At 32.5% G+C, this 22,339-nt stretch overlaps 2 long non-coding RNA genes across 2 annotated transcripts in view; one reads left to right on the top strand and one right to left on the bottom strand.

Moving 5' to 3' along the window:
- Positions 1 to 22,339, bottom strand: part of LOC140596425 (uncharacterized) — a 102,876-nt gene that overhangs the window by 11,590 nt on the left and 68,947 nt on the right. The gene's annotated exons all lie outside the window — the stretch shown is intronic.
- LOC140596428 (uncharacterized) overlaps positions 1 to 22,339 on the top strand; it is a 72,237-nt gene that overhangs the window by 20,625 nt on the left and 29,273 nt on the right. The window contains exon 2 of the long non-coding RNA XR_011998408.1: positions 13,037 to 13,187. This is a non-coding gene — a long non-coding RNA (uncharacterized lncRNA). The remainder of the gene's footprint in view (positions 1 to 13,036; positions 13,188 to 22,339) is intronic.

Genomic DNA, 22,339 nt, shown 5'->3' with positions numbered 1-22,339 from the left:
AAATTTAATGAAATCAAAGTGATTGTGAGCACAGGGTATAACGACTAGAAGGCTAGAGATGAAGACAGGTATCAGACAGTAAAGGACCTTTAGATTATTGTGTTAATTTTTTATTTTATCAGAAAAGAAATGAGACTTATTGAAAGAGTTTGGTAAAGAAGTTATTTCATTTATTTTTAAAATTAATTACTCTCAGAGCTCTCTGTGGAATTGAATGGGGATACAGAAACAGGATTTGACAAAAGGAAATGAATAAAAGAATCATTGCAGAGATCTGACAGTACTTGATTTCAAGATCTATTATAAAGCTATAGTAATCAGGACAGTGTGCTATTGATGAAGAGTAGACAAATGGATCACTGGAATAGAATAGAGCCAAAAAATAGACCATATTAAAAAAAAAAGGCAACTGATCTTTGACAAAGGAGCAATGTCAAAACAATGGATAAGAAGAAAAAATTATTTCACTCCTGAAAAGACTACCTTATTGTATGATTCCAACTATATGACATTTGGAACAGGCAAAGCTATGGATACATTAAACTTTGAATCAGTAAAACACGAAAAAAACCAAAACAGTTGTTCATCTATTTTCTTTCTTAAATTCCACATATGAGTGAAATCATATGATACTTGTCTTTCTCTGACTACTTTTGCTTAGCATAATACACTCTAGCTCCATCCATGCCTCTGCAAATGGCAAGATTTCATTCCTTTTGATGGCTGAGTAATATTCCATTATATATTTATATATGAATTAATAAGAGGGCGTGTGTGTGTGTGTGTGTATCAGTCAATGGATATTGGGCTCTTTCCATATTTTAGCTATGGTTGATAGTGCTGCTATAGACATCAGGGTGCATATGCCCTTTTGTTTTGTTTGGTTTTAAGATTTATTTATTTATGATAGACAGAGAGACAGAGGAGGCAGAGACACAGGCAGAGGGAGAAGCAGGCTCCATGCACCGGGAGCCCAACGTGGGATTCGATCCCGGGGCTCCAGGATCACGCCCTGGGCCAAAAGCAGGCGCTAAACCGCTGAGCCACCCAGGGATCCCCGCATATGCCCTTCTGAATCAGTATATTTGTATCCTTGAGTAAATATCTAGTGATGCAATAGCTGAGTCAAAGGGTAGCTCTATTTTTAACTTTGTAGGCAACTTCCGTAGTATTTTCCAGATTGGCTCCTCCAGTTTACTCCTACCAACAGTGTAAGACGTTCCTTTCTTCACATTCTTACCAAAATATAGATTTAGTCCATATCCACTCTAAAACCCATCTAGTTTTTGTTTGTTTGTCTCAGAGAAACATACTGCATTGACATACTGTATTTAAAAGTTGCAGAAAGCAAATTCCAAGAATAGCAAGGGGCTCCTGAAGAAGATGTGAGAGAATGTACCTAAGCAAAAATAGGTAAGGATTATGAAAATATAGTTACTAAGATAATATGTTACTCATATAAGAATAGGCAAATAGTACCATAAAATAGAGGTCTCTCTGTGCCTCTCATGAATAAATAAATAAAATCTTAAAAAAAACAAAGATGGAATATTGATGACAAGTATTTGAAATATGTTTAATTTTATTAGTCACCTAGAACACATAAATTAAACTGTAATTTTATACCTATTTATGAACACATACCAGTTCACAAAATCTAAAAGTATGATAATACCACAAGTGGTTAAGGAACTGGAAGAACAATGCATTTATACAAGTCTGGTGATGGGAATTTTTAAAACTATTCTTCTATTTTCTAATAACATTGAGAACAAACATACCCTAAAATCTAGAAATCCTACTACTCCATATATACTCTAGTAGGTGTTTGGCAGAAATGCACCTGGCAACCAAAAATATTGTTCATTGTAGCATTATTTGTGACAGTAAAATATTACAAATAGCTCAAATATCCATGAGCATTTGAATGCATTAATTTGTTTTGTGTATTTTTGCAATATAATATTATAAAACAATGAACATGGATGAGTTGTATATATAGTTAAAAAATAAATACTTCAGTGAAAAACATGAGTCACAGATGAATCTATTTTAGCCTGAATCTATAAGTTCATAAAGTTTGAGACAAAAATAAATAAATATATTTTTTCGGCATGCAAAATTTTGTGGTAAAACTATAAAAAGTAAACAATGACAGATGGAACTCTATTTTAATAGTAATTTTTGAAATGTAATTTACATATCATACACTTCCTTAATTTAGTGTATAGTTTATGAGTTTATTAAATTTATACAATTGTGCAATCATTACCACAAACCAGTTTTAAAACTTTTACCTCAATCCACTGTTACCTTTGTGACCTCCAAAGTTAAACAATATTCCAACCACAGTTCCAGGAAATAAAAGATCTTTTTTCTATCTCTATAGTTTTGCCTTTTCTATAAATTAGATATAAATTAAGTCATATAATATGATAGATTTTGTGTTTGGCTTCTCTCATTTAGAATGATATTTTTGTGATCTATCTAAGTTACTGTGTTTATCAGTGTCCCTTTCTTTTTACTGCTGTGTTGAATTCCATTTTAATGGAGGTTGCATTGATTCTATAAATCAATTTTAAGATAATTTCCAGATAATAGTAATAACAAGTACTTTTATATCATAAGTATGATATATCTGTCCATTTTTAGGTCTTTTTTTCTGTCAGTAACATTTTATATACTTTATTGATATTGTATGTCATTTGTTCCTATATATATTTTTGTCATGCTATTGTTGACTTAATTACTTTTCATTTCATTTTTTTTATTGCTAGTAATACACTTAAATACAGTTGGTTTTCATATACTTATTATGTATCTTATGATGTTGCTTAATTCACATACTGGTTATATTTTTTGTAGGATCTTAGGACTTTCCACATTCAAGGTGATGTCATTTAAAAATAATAAAAGTTTTATTTCTTCATTTCTAATCTTCATATTTTTCTTTTCTTATTGCCTTTTTCCAGCCAGGTAATTTAGTACAATGCTGAATAGAATTGATGAGAAGAGAAACTAGCTTCTCAATCTTAGGGGGAGAGTTTTTAGTCTTTCGTATTTATTGTGATGTTAGCTTCAATTTCTTTGTAGCTGCCCCTTATGAGATTGTGGAAATTCCCTTCTGTTTCAAGCCTTCTGACGGTTTTATCTGAATGAATGTTATATTTTGTCAAATGTTGCTTTATCTCCTTTATGCTTTCAAAATGACTCATTAAATGAATTTTTATTATCCTTTATCTTGCATTCCTCTTGGTTAGAATATATTATTATTATTATTATTATTATTATTATTATTATTATTATTATTATTAGATATTGCTAGCTTTTTCCGTGAATATTCTGTTAAGAGTTTGTGTATTGTTGTTCATGAAGGATATTATTTGGATTGTAGATCAAGTACCAGGAAAATTGTTTATGCATCATATTTTTTTGTTATTTTTAGTTTTTAAAATAAACCATTATAAAAAATGATCAGTGGTGAGAAAAGATACTTGCAAATATACAGGTATATCAAATAAGCCTTGACTTATTTTAAAAATGGGATGACAATTTTGAATAGGCTATTATAAAAGCAAATGAACACTGGTTGTTAATACAATATGTTGGCAAATTGAATTTAAATAATTAAAAAAAGCAAAGGGATTAATCTGTGAGAAAATAACACAGACCATTAAATGGGGAGACTTCATGTTAAAACACTCTAAGTTCCTTGAATTGTTTAAGAGAATGGCTTTGCTTTCCGGTTACAAGCCTTTCCTTAAAAGGCACTTGTAGTGCAGAGTGATTTCTGCTCTTGCATGAATGGCTTCTACTGTCTCCTGCATGGGCAGCAGTATTCCATGGCCATCACCGACCCCCGTCACCCTAATTTGGGTGTTTCCTATTAGTTTCCCAGCATCTCTGTAAAAAAGTACCACAAATTGGAATGGCATAAAACAACAGAAATTTCACAGATCTGGAGGCTAGGAGTTGAAACAAAATGCCAACATGGCCATATTCCCTCTGGCATCTATTGAAGTAATTCCTTCTTCTTGGAGGACACAATTCAACCCATGCCAGATGGTATACTCAGTGAAACCCTTCCCATAAATATCTTTCTCTGCTTTGAGGACAGATTTCTGACAAGTTACAAAAGGATGGTTTAGAGCAAATTTCAGCAATGTGGTGCCACACCAACGTCTCTGCCTTCCACTGAGGATTGTGCATCAGTAAAAGTAGAGTGGAACCTCATCCTTGAACACCTCATCTCAGCCTTAAGCTTAGTGGTATATCATAATGTATGCGTGTAGCAATATATTAGAATGTATTGTGTATGATGTGACATGATTATCTGGTATTCCTATATTCTTTAAGAGTTTTATTTACTTTCTACTAGCCAATCTTTCTAATTTGAGACTCCTGCTATGATTACTTACATTAAAATTTTTCTATTAAATTATATTGTTTTCTCTCTTCAGATTGTAACCAAACTTATATAATACTAAAGAGATATAAAGTAGTATAGAACATCTAAGTAATAAAAGGGAACATGGAATGTAGAAATATTATCTTTAGCACATTTTGTGAAGGCAGTAAAGCACAAGAAAAGAAAACAAGTTTTATATATTAGGGTGTTTAAGATAAAATCAAGGAAGTCTGTAGTGGCAGTATATATATATATATATATATATATATATATATATATATATTAAAATCAGCTAAAAAAGAAAAAAAATATTCTAGTTGAGTTGAAAAAAAAAAAGCAAAGCCATACCAACAGGGTACTTGCTTTCTATAGGGAATACTTTAAAAATATTTTTTAAATAATAGAATAAAATAAGAATGTAAGAATGTATCTCAGGAAAAAGTAAAGAAACAATGTTGTAGTAAATCTAATCCTTTTATTACCAAGATAAAATAACATTTACATTGCGTATATGAAATGCAAAGTAACCTTAAATGTATATAAATTAATATACTGTAATCAAAGGGAGAAATTGGCAAGTTCATAAACAGAGTAGGAGCACAACACTACCCTCATCAACTAACATGTCAATTGGCAAGATAGAATATGTTAATGATATAGTTCATAAAGTATAAAATGCACCAGAAAACTTTAATTTTCACAAGGAAGCAGCTTAATAAATTTTCATACAAATCAAATTCACTTTTGCAAACATTACCTGAATCAAGGGGTTGAATATCTGCATCTGAAGAGGACTCCTTATATCACAACCTCCCCTCCAGTAGTGACCAGTATCTTGATTTTTATGAGTATAGGTAAGTTTTGCTTGTTTTTTTTTTTTTTCTGTATATAAATAGCATCATAAGTATGTGTTTTTATTTATCTTTTGTCTCTGGCTTCTTTGGCTCAAAATTATACTTGTAAGATCCATCAATATTTTTGCAAGTACTGGCGGCTCATTTGTTTTTATTGCTTTTACAACATTACATTGCTTAAATAGATTATAATTATTTATCCATTCCAAACTTGATGAATATTTGTGTAGTTCCCAGAGTTGTTTTCTCACAAGGACCATGTATATTGAAAATGTTATTGTGTGTCCATATCTTTGCCAACATTAGCATTTTGCTTTATGGTTTAATTTTGTCATCAAATTCAATCTTCATTCCTATGATCACTAAGGAATTAGAGCACCTTTACACATATAAATAGGGCATTGCCCATTTGGATGTCCCATTTTGTGACGTGTCTGTTCAAATTTTTTCCTCTTTTTCTACTAATAAATGTATTTTTTTTCCTTAACTTCTATGGGTTCTTCAGAAATTCTTCATACAAGATCTTTCCCTCTAAATTATGTACTTAAAAGTGTCTTTTGATGAATAGAACTTAATTTGAATATAGTTCACTTTATTTTTCCTTTAAGCTTAACCCTTTTGTTTCCTATTTGAAAAAACTTATTCAAAACTGATTATTATAACATGTAAAAGCCTTATTATTTATTATTTTGCCTTTTCACAATTAGATCTACAGTCCATTTAGAATCTATTTTCTTTCTACGTTGTGATTCAGAGGTCAAAATGTGTGTGTTTGTGAATGCGTGTGTATATTTTTGCATGACTAACCAAATGGCACAGTTCCATTTATTGAAAATACTATTCACAACCTTTTTAAATGGTATTGTTATTTTCATAATACAGGCTCTCTTAGATCAATTTCTGTAGTCTAATTCCATTGGTAGGATTATATTCCCTTATATCAATGCTATCCCATCCTGTTTTTATTCCCATACCTCTATTGTCAGTCTTGATGTCTGGTACTATTGTATATAGAAGATTTGACCAAAATATTCAACATATTTGATCAAGTGGGCATTTAGTCATTCCCACTTCCAGGTGTTAAAGAAGTTTTAGTTAATTTAAGTACATGAGGGGAATTATTTTTTAAGTCACCAAGTAATAGTCTAAAGAAAAATAATTTACCAGGAATTACAACAGACTGTATCATACAAAATATTTCTCTGAACGCAATTCAATAAACTTTTAAAATAATAACAAAAAAGAAAACCAGATTTTATTTTGGAGACTTCCAACCACAAGATAAATAATTTATGACATAAAACATCTTAACGGGAATAGTAAAATGTGTAGAACTGAATAATAAAGAAAATAATAAATGCCTAAATGTGTAGCATGCCTCTAATGCAGTAGTGGTACTTAGAGATAAATATAAATATTACATAAATAAAATATAAAAAGATGAATTTAAATAAGCTAGGCACTCATAAGAAAGACAAAAAAAAAGAAAGAAAAACAAAAACAAAAAACAGTAAACCCACCATAAAAGGAAAAACAAAATAAAGCCAAAAGCAGCTACAACTCTGTGAAAAACCAAGAATCATTAGGCATGATAAAAGCAAGTAGAAAGATTTTTTATTCAAGCAATCTTCACAAATTCCTAAGCAATGTGTATTATTATCCCTACTTCATAGAAAAAAAAAAAAGCTGGGCCTTGGAAAGTGTGTTAAAACCAGTTAATTCAAATAGTAGGTGTAGGAAATGGAGTAAAAACTCAGTTCTAGATCAAAAGTTGCAATATGTACTTGTTTGAGGAGAATATTTAGGGATGCCTGAATCACTCAGTGGTTGAGTGTCTCCCTTTGGCTCAGGGCATGATCCTGGGGTCCTGGGGTTCCTGGGATCCAATCCAGCATTGGGCTCCACCTAGGAAGTCTGCTTCTCCTCTTGCCTATATCTTTGCTTCTCTCCCTGTGTCTCTCATGAATAAATAACAATAAAATCTTCAAAATAAAAGAGAATATTTAACTGGACATCCTCATGTTTATCATTATTTTCAAACAAGCAGACATCACCAATATTTAACAAGCCTAGTTTTGGGAAGGTAAGAATTAGAAAAGACAATACCACAATTCTTAAGAGTAAAAGTTATCAGTAATGACGATTTTCTTTTGGGAAAATTCATCCTCCAGCAAAACAGCAGTTGGATAAATCAGAACAGTGCATATAGAAGCAGACATGCTTCTGGGTGAATATATATGAAATTATCTTCCTGATTAGAGTTTTATGGACATAAATCTTCTGATATGAGTGATGATATTTAGCCTATTGTATAAGCATTAATCATTAATTTCAAATAGAACACTATTACTTAAAAAAATACTCAAAGTATTGTGTAAATGCCCTTTTGCAAAGACAGAGCAAACTTGCAAACGTTTTACTAAAATGTTACACTGAAATTGAATGCCTACCACTTATATATCTGCAGTAGTCAAGACATGAATATTAGCAGGTATGAACAAACAGAAGAAATCAGTTATTTGTGTATTTGGAGGGACTGAAACAGAAATTCAAACAAAACAGTACTTTGTAGGTTGATTAGGTTATGCCCAGATTTTTTTTTTTTTTTTTTTTTGGTAGAAGTTGGATGGTGTGCTGGTCTGAATTTAAGCATAAATCACTGAAATGTAAACACCCTAAGTAATACTAGGGAAAAATAAGTTTGTTTCTTCTTCTCTCTCATGCACACACAGTCACACTTTGGAAACTTAAATATTTCAAAGAACTTAATGAGCCCATTTAAGTATTCTCTAAAATGTAATCAGATAAAAGTAAGCCATATATTAACAGACATGAATTTAAATTCTAGATCTATTTTCCAAAATGAAATAAAGTTTCATTCATTCTGCCTTAAAGATTTGTCCTTAAACTAAATGAAGAATTGTCACATTAGAAGAGAATTCTAAATTTTTTTGTTCAAATATCATGTCTAGAAATTCAAAGTATTTAGAAGGTCTCAATAAAAAATATGAACTAAGGATAGAGCTAGAGAATTATTTACAGCTTCTCTTAAAATTCTCCTCATAGAGATTCTTCTTTATATTCACTTTTATTTTGATTTTGGTTTTCTAGCCTAGGCTATTAAAGTATATTTGTCAGAGACTTGTCTAAATGTTTCCTTCAAAATTTTATGATGAGGAATTCAAATTAGAAATGTAAAATTATAATTCTAATATATATTAGGTTTTGGCAGAGCATAATATCATTGAAAATTCTGGTCACTAAGAAGCTACAAAAATAGGACTACCCACCATCCCTGTTCTGGTACAAATTTCTAACAAATTCTTAGATGATATTACTATTGCTGGTCCAAGGAACATATGCTTAAAAGCACCAGTTTAATAAGATGTTAGTGGAAAGGCTGAAATTTTAAGAGCCAGTGACTGGTTTGCAAATCTCTCTCCCCCTCTCCTCTCTCTTTCCCATCCACCATGGAAAACTGCAACTTCCACATACTGGCCTCTGTGTTAGTAAGCCTGGATCTCAGATGGAGGAGACATGGAAGGAGAGCCTGGGTGATAAAATACACATAGCATATATTTAATAAGAATGAGAATTCAATTTTGTTGCTTCAAGTAATTAAGATTTACAAGTTGGTTTTCTTAGCATGCATAACCTAACCCAAACTCACTGAAAATTATGCTTTGCAATTTTTTTAAACATCAACATTTAAAAAAATATAACTGACTATAGGCAGGAGAAAATAATTTCTATATCTCTTTCTTTTTCTTAATTGTCTCAGAATTAAATTTGAACTCATTTCCTTAAATTAACTAAATTAAACTACTTTCTACCTTAATTTCAAAGTATATATGAAACAACTAAGTAGGCAATTATGTATATTAAAATGAACTACAAAAAAAAATAAAATAAAATGAACTACACATTTTTACATATAAAATTTGATAAAAATTGACTTTAGTATTATTTGGTAAAAATATGATTTGGGGGGATCCCTGGGTGGCTCAGTGGGTTTAGCACCTGCCTTCAGCCCAGGGTGTGATCCTGAAGACCTGGGATCGAGTCTTGCATCGGGCTCCCTGCATGGAGCCTGCTTCTCCCACTGCCTGTGTCTCTGCCTCTCTCTCTTTCTGTGTCTCTCATGAATAAATAAATAAAATCTTTAAAAAATATATATGTTTGGGATTTGAAGAAATTTGTTGACCGGTTATTTGAATGAGCTAGGATAATAATTGCCTAACAGGAAAAATAATGCAGAAGAAAACTATAGTATATCGAATACAAGACTTGGAGAATCTAGGAAATAAATGATTAATATTGTATTTTCAAATAAGGAATTTCAATTGATGAGTAAATATAATATTGTGGTTACAGAAAGTTTTTCATTTTTTTCCTCAAGTCATCATCTACAAGGTAAGGAGAATATTCTAATAAATAAAATATATACCAAAAAAGGTAGCATTTTTTTTTAATTAACTTTTATTGGTGTTCAATTTACCAACATACAGAAAAACACCCAGTGCTCATCCCGTCAAGTGTCCACCTCAGTGCCCGTCACCCATTCCCCTCCAACACCCGCCCTCCTCCCCTTCCACCACCCCTAGTTCGTTTCCCCGAGTTAGGAGTCTTTATGTTCCGTCTCCCTTCCTGATATTTCCCAACATTTCTTTTCCCTTCCTTTATATTCCCTTGGGGAATATGAATAATAGGGAATAAAAAGGTAGCATTTTAAAATGACTCCAGAGTGCTGATTTTTTTTTTTTTTTGCTCAAGCCACAGGCCTTTTTACTTTAGAAATACAAAATTGAAGAATCCATCATATCTCATATTTTGTGTTTTGGCATTCAGATAGTAGTACTGGAAACATTTGAGCTACCATGGAGAAAACACCCTTTTCATTTGACGTACCTTGAAAAATCAAATTATACATATTGAATCAGATTAATGAGTCTTAAATATCTTCCAATTTCTTTTAGGATTATATCAGCACTATGAGACCATTCAATTCTGAAAGATTAAAGTACAAATACCTATAAATTTAAAGGACAATTTTTCATTGTTAGATTTATCTGATTAGACTACAACAAAAAACTGCATATCAAATGGCTGTTGAAGAAAAGAATACTTTTGCTTTTCCTCTCAGCATTGCTTTATGTTATTAGATCACTGCTTGTAATTTCTGTACTTAAAATTTTTATTTAGCAATCAAAAAATTTGGTATTGAAATATTATTTTTTGCCTTAATGGTATGTTTGTTCATATTATAATATATAGTGCACACTACATGATGTATATCTCTTATCTAATAATTCAATTAGAATAAAGTTCCTCTATCATAAAATAACTTCCTTGAAATAAGGTGGAATCTTCAAATTATTAAGGAGAATTCAAGTAACTTCTAAGGACTCTTGGTCATGCCATTTAATTTTAGAGAAAGGGAAAATGTCCAATCTGACCAATTTTTCAACATTAGGGACTTTTTTTTTTTTTTTTACAATGTAGAGGTTGAGAAAACACTCATAAAATTTCATGTCATTTTCTACCATGGACTTTCTGTAAATCTCTTAATTATTTTGTATAAGGTACTATTCTAAAATAAAAATTTATTTTTCAAAATGTTAAGCATTGTTTATGTTCTATACACAATTCCCACACAGAATTATGTAAGAATATAATTCTTTTGTATTTACATATACATGTACCTTATGTGTATGAATGTATACATATGTAAATTATATATGCAAAAATAGACATGTGATTTTATTGGGCCTTTATTCGGCGTTTGAAATAAATAAATTCTAGGAGTGCCTTGGTGGTTCTCTCGGTTAGGCATATGACTTTGATTTCAGATCAGGTAATAATCTCAGGATCAAGCACTGTGTTGGGCTCCTCACTAAGCAGGAATCTGCTGGTGAGTCTCCCTCTTCCCCTCTTCTTTTGCTGTCCCCCTGTTCTCTTTCTCTCTCTAAATAAGTCTTTTTAAAAAAAGAAATACATATATTCTGTCTATTTTCATTTGGATATATATTTTGTGAATTTTTGTTTGTTTCTTTATTTTCAGCACTAATTTATGTTCATCCATCCATTAATTATTTTTCTAATTAAGTTGAACTCATTACTAATATTCCACACAGCAACTTGCCTAATATAGCTTGTCTAACAAAATTATAAATGTGTGATATGAATGTAGGTAAAATTTACACATCCTCTATTTTATATTCCCTTTTCAATTTGTATCTATTTTAGACATTTTATAATGTTTGGTGATTCTTCTCTCAGTTATGTGCTTAACAGTTTCACTTCATCCTTGATTTTAATACATTCGTGATCCCACCCTTACTTAGTAAAATATAATAGAGAAATTCTCATATTTTTTAAAAAGATTTATTTAGTTGAGAGAGAAAGCATGAGCAGGGGTAGGGGCAGGGGGAGAAGCAGGGTGCCCACTGAGCAGAGAGACTGATGCAGGACTCAATCCCAGGACCCTGAGATCATGATCTGAGCTGAAGGCCCATACCGGAGTCACCCAGGTGCCCCAGTTCTTATCTTTTTATATAGCTAGACCATTCAGTAGATTAAAAGGATAAAATATAGAATTGCCCCAGTAATGCCCCATAAAGAAATTTCCAAAGTAATGCCTTCATGACCTCATTAATGGTTGTAAGTATAATACGAAGAAAGTTTAAAAATATAGATTTCTTTTACTGTAGTGATTTTTAAACTACAGTGATAAAGATTGCACCTATTACTGACCAAAATCGAGAGTAAAAAGCCCTAGTACAGATTCCTGTTGACTTTATGAATGTAAACAAAATTGCCCGTCATTTTTTTTTAATATCCATGTGGTTTTAACATAAGACATAGGTAGATTTTTTAAATGTGTACTTACTTTTCTTCCTTCAATTTTAAGATTTAATTTATTTATTCATGAGAGACACAGAGAGAGAGGTAGAGACACAGGCAGAGGGAGAAGCAAGCTTCCTGCAGGAATCCTGATATGGGACTCCATCCCAGGACTCCAGGACCATGCCCTAGGCCAAAGGCAGGCGCCTAACCACTGAGCAACCCAGGCATCCTTCTCGCTTACTTTCTTAAACTACTACTGATATCATATATATGTGCTGTGTTATTATATAATAAACATATTACATATGTGTGTAAATTGAGATTGCATGAATTTAGGAAACTAATCATTTTGATGATGTTGAAATAAGATGTATTTTTTTTTTTGTATAAAATAGTAGGAGTATTGAATAACAAGAATTTATTCTGCAACATGTTGAATTATACCCAGAAATGTTATCATCTATACTGTTATGATTTTATTGGAAGAAATAATATAATATTCTTTAATATGGGTCAGCTAATAAAGTCCATATGTAAAAGGGAATGAAATGGAAATAAAAGAGAGTTTTCCAATGAAAGGGAAAAACAAATATTTAACAATAAACTAAATTTTCCTTGTAAATCATTCATTTTATTATGTTTTCCCTGAGATTTATCAGAGTTCATTGCTACTAATTCTGCCAAAATACTCAATAATCGAGATTTAATCCTAAGAAGTATCAAGCAATTAAGATACCTATCACCTATTTATCAATCTATCATTTAAATATTACTAAATGCATGCAATTAACAATACTAAATCCAACTTGATTATTTAAGATTAACAAGTTTTTTTTCCACATATCAATATTCCACACTCAATTATTTATAAAACTATTTTTAAACCATGCATTTTATTTCCTTGAAGATTTCTCTCTTTTTTTTTAAGATTTTTATTTATGTATTCATGAGAGACACAGGCAGAGGGAGAAGTAGGCTCCATGCAGGGAGCCCAATGTGTGACTCCATTCCGGACCCCAGGATCAGGCCCTGAGCTGAAGGCAGAAGCTCCACCACTGAGCCACCCAGGCATCCGGAAGGTAAGATTTCTTACAAACTATGCCTACTATGGTTTTCAAGGTTTGGATTCTTATCAATTTCTTACAGGTTTTGAGGAAATGATTTATGTATGAATCAGGTTAAAATACTTCTGACCTCGATTGTTTTGATATCTAATAGTATTTTTAATTAAAGAGTAAGCTTTATTTTTAAACAAATTACAGTTTATACACTTGATGATACCAAAGACCAGTATTTTTTAATTATATTAATTTGAAAAATAAATTGAAAACAAAAGACTTTGTTCCAAATCAGAGTCAAAATTATGAATATACTTAAACTTTTTTTGTATATCAACCAGATCGTTAAAAATGAAAAGACTAATTACATTTTGCGTGACTTGACACTATCTTAATGATTTCAGATATTTTCTGTGATTTACAACAAGTAAAAAAAAAAATCAGACAAGCATGTGAATAAATGTATGGCAAAGACACTTTTAAGAATTGGTCCTGGGGATCCCTGGGTGGTGCAGCGGTTTGGCGCCTGCCTTTGGCCCAGGGTGCGATCCTGGAGACCCGGGATCGAATCCCACATCGGGCTCGCGGTGCATGGAGCCTGCTTCTCCCTCTGCCTGTGTCTCTGCCTCTCTCTCTCTCTCTTTGACTATCATAAATAAATAAAAATTAAAAAAAAAGAATTGGTCCTAATTTTATTACTGAATTTTTACATAAAATTAAAATCTATCATGCTTCTGAAATAACTGAAAATGAAAGGCAGTAGAAGCTGAGAGTTTTTAAGGATTTTTTCTGGCAGTCATAATTTCTGTTAAAACCCTCATAGATCTAGAGATAATTGAAGAGTTATTTACGTTGATCCAATTTTTAGCACTTTTTAATATTTCAAATATTTAGTTTGCAATTGGAAAATAAAAACTCATATGTTACCTTCTATTAAATGAGGAATTTCTGTTTGGGTTCCCCACCTGGAATTAAAAGCTTCATTGTTTTTTTTTTTTTAATCCTTATAAATGTAAACATTGAACTACAATGCTCTCAATCATTCCAATATAAATGGGTTTTTCCAATAAACATATGGATTACCTTTAGCCACATTTTATAGTTAAAATTGTGTAAAATATACCCCTAAATTATGTATTCCCTCATAATATATTTATTTATTTACTATTGTATATATTCCGTGTATTATGCACTTACCACGTGACAAACAGTATGTTAAATACTTTTTATTTTATTTATTTATTTTTTAATTTTTTTTAATTTTTTAATTTATTTATGATAGTCACAGAGAGATAGAGGCAGAGACACAGGCAGATGGAGAAGCAGGCTCCATGCACCGGGAGCCCGATGTGGGATTCGATCCCGGGTCTCCAGGATCGTGCCCTGGGCCAAAGGCAGGCGCCAAACTGCTGCGCCACCCAGGGATCCCTAAATACTTTTTAAAAATGATTTCCTGTAATACTTAGAATAACCCCTGAGGTAGAGATCCTCACCCTCAACTGACATCTGAGGATTCTGAAAGTCAAGAATTGTGTGACTTACTCCAAATTGCTCAGCTATTGTCAGAATCAAGATTCAAACCCTGGTGTCTTAATGCTAAAGCTCATCTTTTTCATCATTATAGAATACACTTGTCAAGATTCTTGAGAGAGTTGCCGACATTTACTTTCTGCTTCCTCTCTCCTCAGTTATTTGAATTTGGTGTCTATTTTCACCAATCCATGGCTAATGTTCCCTGTACTGCTACACAGAACATCTGCTTTGACAAATGACCTCTCCAGTGCCATATCCATTAAATCTTATCAGTTTCTTTTTTTACTTAGCTGGCTGCTCTCAAAAATACATTTTTTTTAAGATTTAGCTTTCTTTTTGTTTTTCTAATTCTTTTAATATATTGATTGCTAATAGGGAAATATGACAAAAATTTTAAGGTGTCCAAGAGTAATTAAAGGAAATGCTGTCAACTTTTGTAATGTGATTAGTTTTATTCCCTATAAAGTGTTCCTTAACGTAATTGATGCAAGAGTGGACTAGAATCTTTCAGTCTTAGAGTCTAATTTGGATACATCAAGAGTGAATGGTTCAATAAAGAAGTGAATAACTTTTCATCTTGAACATTAGTTTTCCCCCAGAAAAATGATATAGAAGGAAGCTTCTGACTCTATACCATGTAATAAAGTGGTTACGTACAATGTAAGCTGAAATATGGTGATGTCTGGTGATTCATGATAGTCATAAATTTCAGAAATCAGACAGCATATGCAAATATATAATTTTAGGTGCCTCTAATCATCCATATATTTTCATCACTTTAGATATGGTAATAAAAGATGTAGTATAGTTAAAATAAATACATTTGCCTTTAAACCACTGTCTATTGATTTGATTTTATATTTTCAGTTAATAGCTACTTAGCCTATTTTTACAACCCTCACCTATAAAATAGAAATGCCTTTAGATTTATGACCCCAATAAAGTAATTTGAAACAGCAAACACTCTTTCATATTTTTCATTTATTTCTAGCATTTTTACATAAATTTAAATATAAAGTGTCATTTTAATATATATAAATGTAAATATTTAAAAATAAAATTATTACCCTTTTAATATAACTTGATACTTGGCAATAAATATTTTTAAACTATATCAAAAAGCTCATCCTTAACTGTGGAGATTTTACTTTACCAAAAAATACATGTATACTTTTATACAAGTGTAATGAAAATTTTTTATCATAGTATAATGCTATACTTTGTAGTTTATTTTTTAAGATTTATTTATTTGTTAAATAAATAATAAATTATAAATTATTTGCTCAGATAGTCCTTTAATACGATGTATATTTTATTTTAAAGGTATAAAAAGACAGGCGCCAAACCACTGAGCCACCCAGGGATCCCCTGTAGTCTATTTTTTTTATTTTTCTTCTTTTTTAATTTTAATTTTTATTACTATTATTTTTAAAGATTTTATTTATTAATTCATGAGAGATAGAGAGAGAGAGAGAGAGAGAGAGAGGCAGAGACACAGGCAGAGGGAGAAGCAGGCTCCATGCAGGGAGCTGGACGTGGGACTCGATCCTGGGTCTCCAGGATCAGGCCCTGGGCTGCAGGCGGCGCTAAACTGCTGAGCCACCTGGGCTGCCCCTATACCTTGTGTTGTTATGTTAATTTCCTTATACCTTTCTATGAAACTATGGATTAAAAATTGAAAAAATTTTAAGAACTTTTCTGCCTATAAGGTTCTTAGTGTTAATTTTTTTAGTTACAAATGAATCATTAAAATTGTTAGTAAAGGGGATCCCTGGTGGCTCAGCAGTTTAGCCCCTGCCTTCCACCCAGGGCTTGATCCTGAAGTCCTGGGATCGAGTCCCGGGTGGGGCTTCTGGCATGGAGCCTGCTTCTCCCTCCTCCTGTGTCTCTGCCTCTCTCTGTCTATCATAAATAAATAAAAATAAATAAATATTAAAATTGTTAGTAAGTAATTCATCAAGCACATAATATGAATTAAACTTTTACTGGAAGTGCATTTCTGCTGGGCAAATATTTTTATTAATTATTTTAATTAGTTATTATCTGTAAATAGATGTTATTCAATGCTAAATGGGATAGTGTTCTTTCTGTAATCATATTTTTCACTTTATTTTTCACTCACTTTTCATGGTACAGTGTTAATAAGTGGGAAACCTTTTGTCACTCCTATAAGTGTTCAGGAATTAGATTTTCATAACATTGTCATTCAGTTATTTGAATTACTTCTTTAAAAAAAGCAAAAACTAACGTAGGATTCATCATAAAAAATAATTTATTCTTTTAATTTTGCCTAAGGCAAAGAATGAATATTATCTGATTTTTATAGATTTTACTACTCAATAAATAGTTAAGCACTTTCCTAAATTCTTTCTTCCCCCTTGCTACTGGAAACACCCATTAATATCTGCCCCAGATAATCTAAGGCTTTGAGAACTTGAGATATCTGCAGTCTGGCAAAATCTAGAGAGGTAAGAAGGAAAAGACGAGGACTATGTCTATAGACCGAATTTTTCTTCCACATTCACAGTTATGAAAGATTTTACCTAATAAAAGGATGTATAATGGTATGGAGAGAATCCAGAACTGCTACACTATAGAAGTAACATTAGAATAGGGAGTGACTTAACGTTTTCTCAATATTAACAACATCTATTAATATTTTCATAACCTTGTCAACACAAAAATTATCTGTGCATAGTTGAGCCTCTTATGTTTACAGAAATATACATATTTATCCATATATCTTTTTATACCTTTAAAATAAAATATACATCGTATTAAAGGACTATCTGAGGCAAATTATTATTTTTTGCTTAACACTATATCATGAAAAGTTTCTATATCAATATAAATGCTCTTTCTATACAATCTTTTTCATTTCCTGTTATACTTTTCTGTTTTAAAGATCTAGAATTGAGAACATTTGAATTTGAAGCAATATTCAGAATTCACTTACATCAATTTTTTTTTTTTAATTTCTGTAACATAATTATTTCCCAAGGCATCTTCCTTCCATTTCTTTTCTGGAATTCTCCAAATCATTTCTCATCTCATTTTTATTTTATTATTTTTTAAAGATTTTATTTATTCATGAGAAGCAGGCTCCATGAAAGGAGCCAGATAGGGTACTCAATCCTGGAACTCCAGGATCATGCCCTGAGCTGAAGGCAGGCGCTCAACCACTGAGCCAATCATGTGTCCCTCATCTCACTTTTGTATGTCTTATCAACTGTATTTGTCATGATTTTTCAGAGAAATAAAACCAAGAAAAAATATATAAATATATGTGAGGAGTTTATTATGGGAATCAGCTTATGTGATTATGGAGGTTGCAAAGTTGTCTGATCTGCCATCTGCAAGTTGGGGAACCAGGAAGTGGTATAATTCAGTCTGAGTCTAAGGCCAAAGAATGTGGAGGCCACTGGTGAGTCCTGGTCCTCGCTAAGTCCAAAGGCCAGAGAAAATGGATGTCCTAGTTTAAGTCAAAAGACAAATCTACTCTTCCTTTGCCTTTTTGTTGTTTCTGCCCCCAGCAGATTGGATGGTATCTACCCACACTGGGTCTGTTCATGTTGTTTACCAATTTAAATGCTAATCTCTTCCAGAAACACCTCACAGACACATCTAGAAATTATGTTTTAGAGGATTTCTGGACATCCCTTAGCTCAGTCAAGTTGACACATAAAATTGACCATCTAATCATCCATTGTTATCTTGCAACGCTTCTTGGAATAATTTTTCATGGCCTTTTTTCTCTGTTATATTTCTTTAACATTAGTTATGCATTAGTGCATAACTTTTTTTTTCCAGAAGATTTATTCAGCTTCCTAGAGCAAATTGTTTTTTAATATTCATTCTTTATGTGACTCATGTTTTAGATTCTTTTCCCTATTATTCTCTTCATGCACAGTAAAGTACCAAAGTAATTTTCAGTTACTTTTGTCTCATTTATTTCCTTCAGTATGAACTACAAATCCACATAAGCATTACCAAAATATAGTTAATACCCTCGTTGTGTCTTCTCTCTCTTCAACATTTCCTTTGAAGAAAATAAGAAAATTTGTCTGTATTATACTTAACTAAGAGACAAATAATATCTTTTTAACAATAAATACTTATTGGACATTTGAGATATCATTAAATCATCAAGATCATAAGATAGTAATATACACAGTGTATTTCAAATATATTATTAGAAGTTTGGGGTAATTTCAAGATTTTGTTATATGATACTTTTATGAAGTTTTACAATATTCCTATGAATGAACTAAACAGGTAATGTTGTTCTTCCTTAGTTGCCCATTATTCAGTTTATTTATTGAAATTTAAAGCCTTTTATTCATTAATTTGTCTCATCTATGTTTTGTATTTACTCAGTGAAATTAATTTCTTTCTTTTTTTTAATTTATGATAGTCACAGAGAGAGAGAGAGAGAGAGAGAGCGAGGCAGAGACACAGGCAGAGGGAGAAGCAGGCTCCCTGCAGGGGAGCTCAACCTCTGAGCCACTCAGAAGTCCCTGTCACATAAAATCTTCATCACACTTGGGATATCTCTGACTTCTTTTGCTTCCAGCCCTAGAAAGTTCTATGCTTTAAGGGCTCAAGATTACACTGTGCTGATTAGCATGAACTCCTTATTTTAAAAGTCTTAATCATAATTGTATCTGGAAAATCTAGTTTGCCATGTAACAATATACTCATAGATTCTAGGGGTTAGAGTGTGAAACTCCTTAGGGGGACTTTTTTTTTTTTTTCCTACCACACAAAGGTGGCCATGAACAAAATCTATCAGTGCTTTTGCCCAGAAGACATGCAAAGACATGAGAAATTCATGGAAAATTATCTCTAGCTCTGCATAGAGGTGAAAAAAATTCACCAAAGGAAGCATTCCAAAATGATAAAATTTAAAAAAAAAAGAATAAGGAAAGGATAGTGCTACTGGAAAAAAAATACATGTAACAGTGTCAAGTATTATATTCAGGTAAAGTTAGATACTAGATATTTGTTCCTTTGATTTAGTATTATAAAAAGTCATTAGTGACTATTTAGAATCAATTTTGGTGGTATTTTGGGAGGTATGCTAAATTGCACTGGGAGTTGGAGTAGATACTTAGTGAAGAAGAGATACCAATAAGTGCATACTACCTTTGGCAAAGCTTATTAGTGAAGTAAAGGACATCAAAAAGTTTGAAGCTAGGACTAGAATCAGTGGTGGATTTTTTTGTAGGGATGTGTGTAGGTGGGGGGACAATTGGGCTACCATAACAAAATACCACAGATTGGGGGACTTAAACAACAGAAATTACTTTTTCAGTTTTGGAGGCTGAAAGAAAAAGATCAACAAGCCAGCAAGGTTGATTTTTAGGCATTTTTACAGTTTTGTTTTTCTGTTCTTGGATATAACCCACTAGAAATCTGTCATCAAATTTCTAGATTATAAAGTTAATATGACTTTTCTTTATGATTTAGCTGCACAAGTTTATTTTTTATAAAGATTTTATTTATTTATTCATGAAAAACACAGAGAGAGAAAGGCAGAGACACAGGCAAAGAGAGAAGCAGGTTCCTTGCAGGGATCCTGATGTGGGACTCGATCCCAGGACCCCAGGATCACGGCCCGGCCGAAGGCAGGGGCTCAACGGCTGAGCCACCCAGGCATCCCAGTTTATTTTGTAATTTGCTTTAGAGATAGAAATTTCATTTTGAACTTAATTTTATTTTGTTGTAATGTGAAACAATTGTGTGTTTCCAAAGTCAAATCCATGAAAGGTTTCCTGTGAAATCTTCTCCAGTGTCAATTGTTGCGGTCAGATGGACCTATCAAACATTTTTATGCAGAGCAAGAACATGTATTTTGAGAGTAAATTCTTGGTGCCATTTATCTGTGTTCTCCATTCTGAAGGCCATCAGAATTCCCCATAGTTCACCTTTTTCTTCCCACATGGGTAGTGATACCACCAGAGTGTAGTTATTATTGGTGATTTGACACCCTTCACTCATAAACTGATCCCCTCCACTTTATAATCAAAGGTTTTGTGAGGCAGATAGTATTTTTCAAAGGTGATTGTACATATTATACACACACACACATATATGTACTGTGGTGGTAAATGTTTAACCAACTGACAATATATGGGCGGGAGGAGGCTATAGCATTTGTTGCATTTTGTCAGTTTTCGTGGTGTAAATACTACCACCATGCCTGATCTCAAACTATCAATGTGATGCTGCTGAAGATAGAGTTCGGAAGTAATGCTAACCATCAACCCACATGACTTAACTCCAACAAAAGCTGATCCTAGGACATATGTTCTACTTTCTTTTTTCTTTAATATTTTATTTATTTATTCATGAGACACACACACAGAGAGGCAGAGACACAGGCAGAAGGAGAAGCAGGGAGCCGGATATGGGACTCGATCCCGGGTCTCTAGGATCACACCCTGGGCCACCGGGCTGCCCTATGTTCTACTTTCTATGTGATATCTTATTCCTCCATTGAGTTGGTAGAGATTAAATTATTCTCTTTGAACCTAGGCAGACTTTTGTAATGACCTCAACCAGTAGGTTATAGCAGAAGTCTACATGACTTCTGAATCTAGATCACAATAAGCAATATAGCTTCCTCCTGATTTTCTTTCTCTTCGAATATGCACCTTGGGAGCCCCAATATATGTAATCTAGCTACTCTGAAGCTGCCATGCTGGAGACAGTATATAGAGTACCCAAATAGAGATGGAGAGACATTTCCTCAGCCTTTTGTTTTTTCAAAGAAGGAAATAACTGAGCTTCCAGATGATTTCAGTCCCAGCCAACATTCTCAAGCAAGAACTACTTAGTGAAGCACAGTCTACTTTTAGACCTGTGAAAGGTACTAATACATTGTTGTTGTTATTGTTGCTTTAACTTAATTTAGAAGCAATTTTAGATTTACAAAAAATTCGAAAATACAGTATGAAGTATATCATTCAGCCAACTTCCTAAAATTTTTTTAAAGATTATTTATTTATTTATTTATTTATTTATTTATTTATTTATTTATTTATTTATGATAGACACAGAGAGAGAAAGAGAGGCAGAGACACAGGCAGACAGAGATGCAGGCTCCATGCTGGGAGGCCGTCGCAGGACTCCATCCTGGGACTCCAGGATCCTGCCCTGGGCCAAAGGCAGGCACCAAACCACTGAGCCACTCAGGGATCCCCAACTTCCTCAAATTATTACTACTGTCCTTATTGGGTCCAAGATCCAACCTCGAAACCCATATTATATGGCTTTGGATTGAGGGTGGTTTGTTATAGTACCTGGATCATTATTCCTAACTTTTGGCTAATGAGAGTCCATTTATGTTATTGCTGTGATGGATACCTTCTGTTTTAGCCCCTAGATCCATTCTCTGTACTTTTCTCTAAACTTTCCCCTCTGTGATATGGATCCTTTTGGTTGAGAGCCTTATGTATTGAAGATGCAACTTTTCTATCTGACATAAGTGAAACCAATACTTAATGGAAGAGGAACAAGATCATTATAAAAGCATTCACATTTAGGAAAGGGAACAAATTTGCGTAGTCATTTCTTTAAGCTCGAAGCTCTGTGGCTTCATCCAAAGTGATCATTGCCGAAATTAACTCTATTTCCAT

The sequence above is a fragment of the Vulpes vulpes genome, unplaced genomic scaffold (genome assembly GCF_048418805.1).
Source record: "Vulpes vulpes isolate BD-2025 unplaced genomic scaffold, VulVul3 Bu000000642, whole genome shotgun sequence".
Taxonomy (NCBI): domain Eukaryota; kingdom Metazoa; phylum Chordata; class Mammalia; order Carnivora; family Canidae; genus Vulpes; species Vulpes vulpes.
The sequence above is the reverse complement of the archived record's forward strand: the minus strand, read 5'-3'. Positions and strand labels throughout refer to the sequence as shown.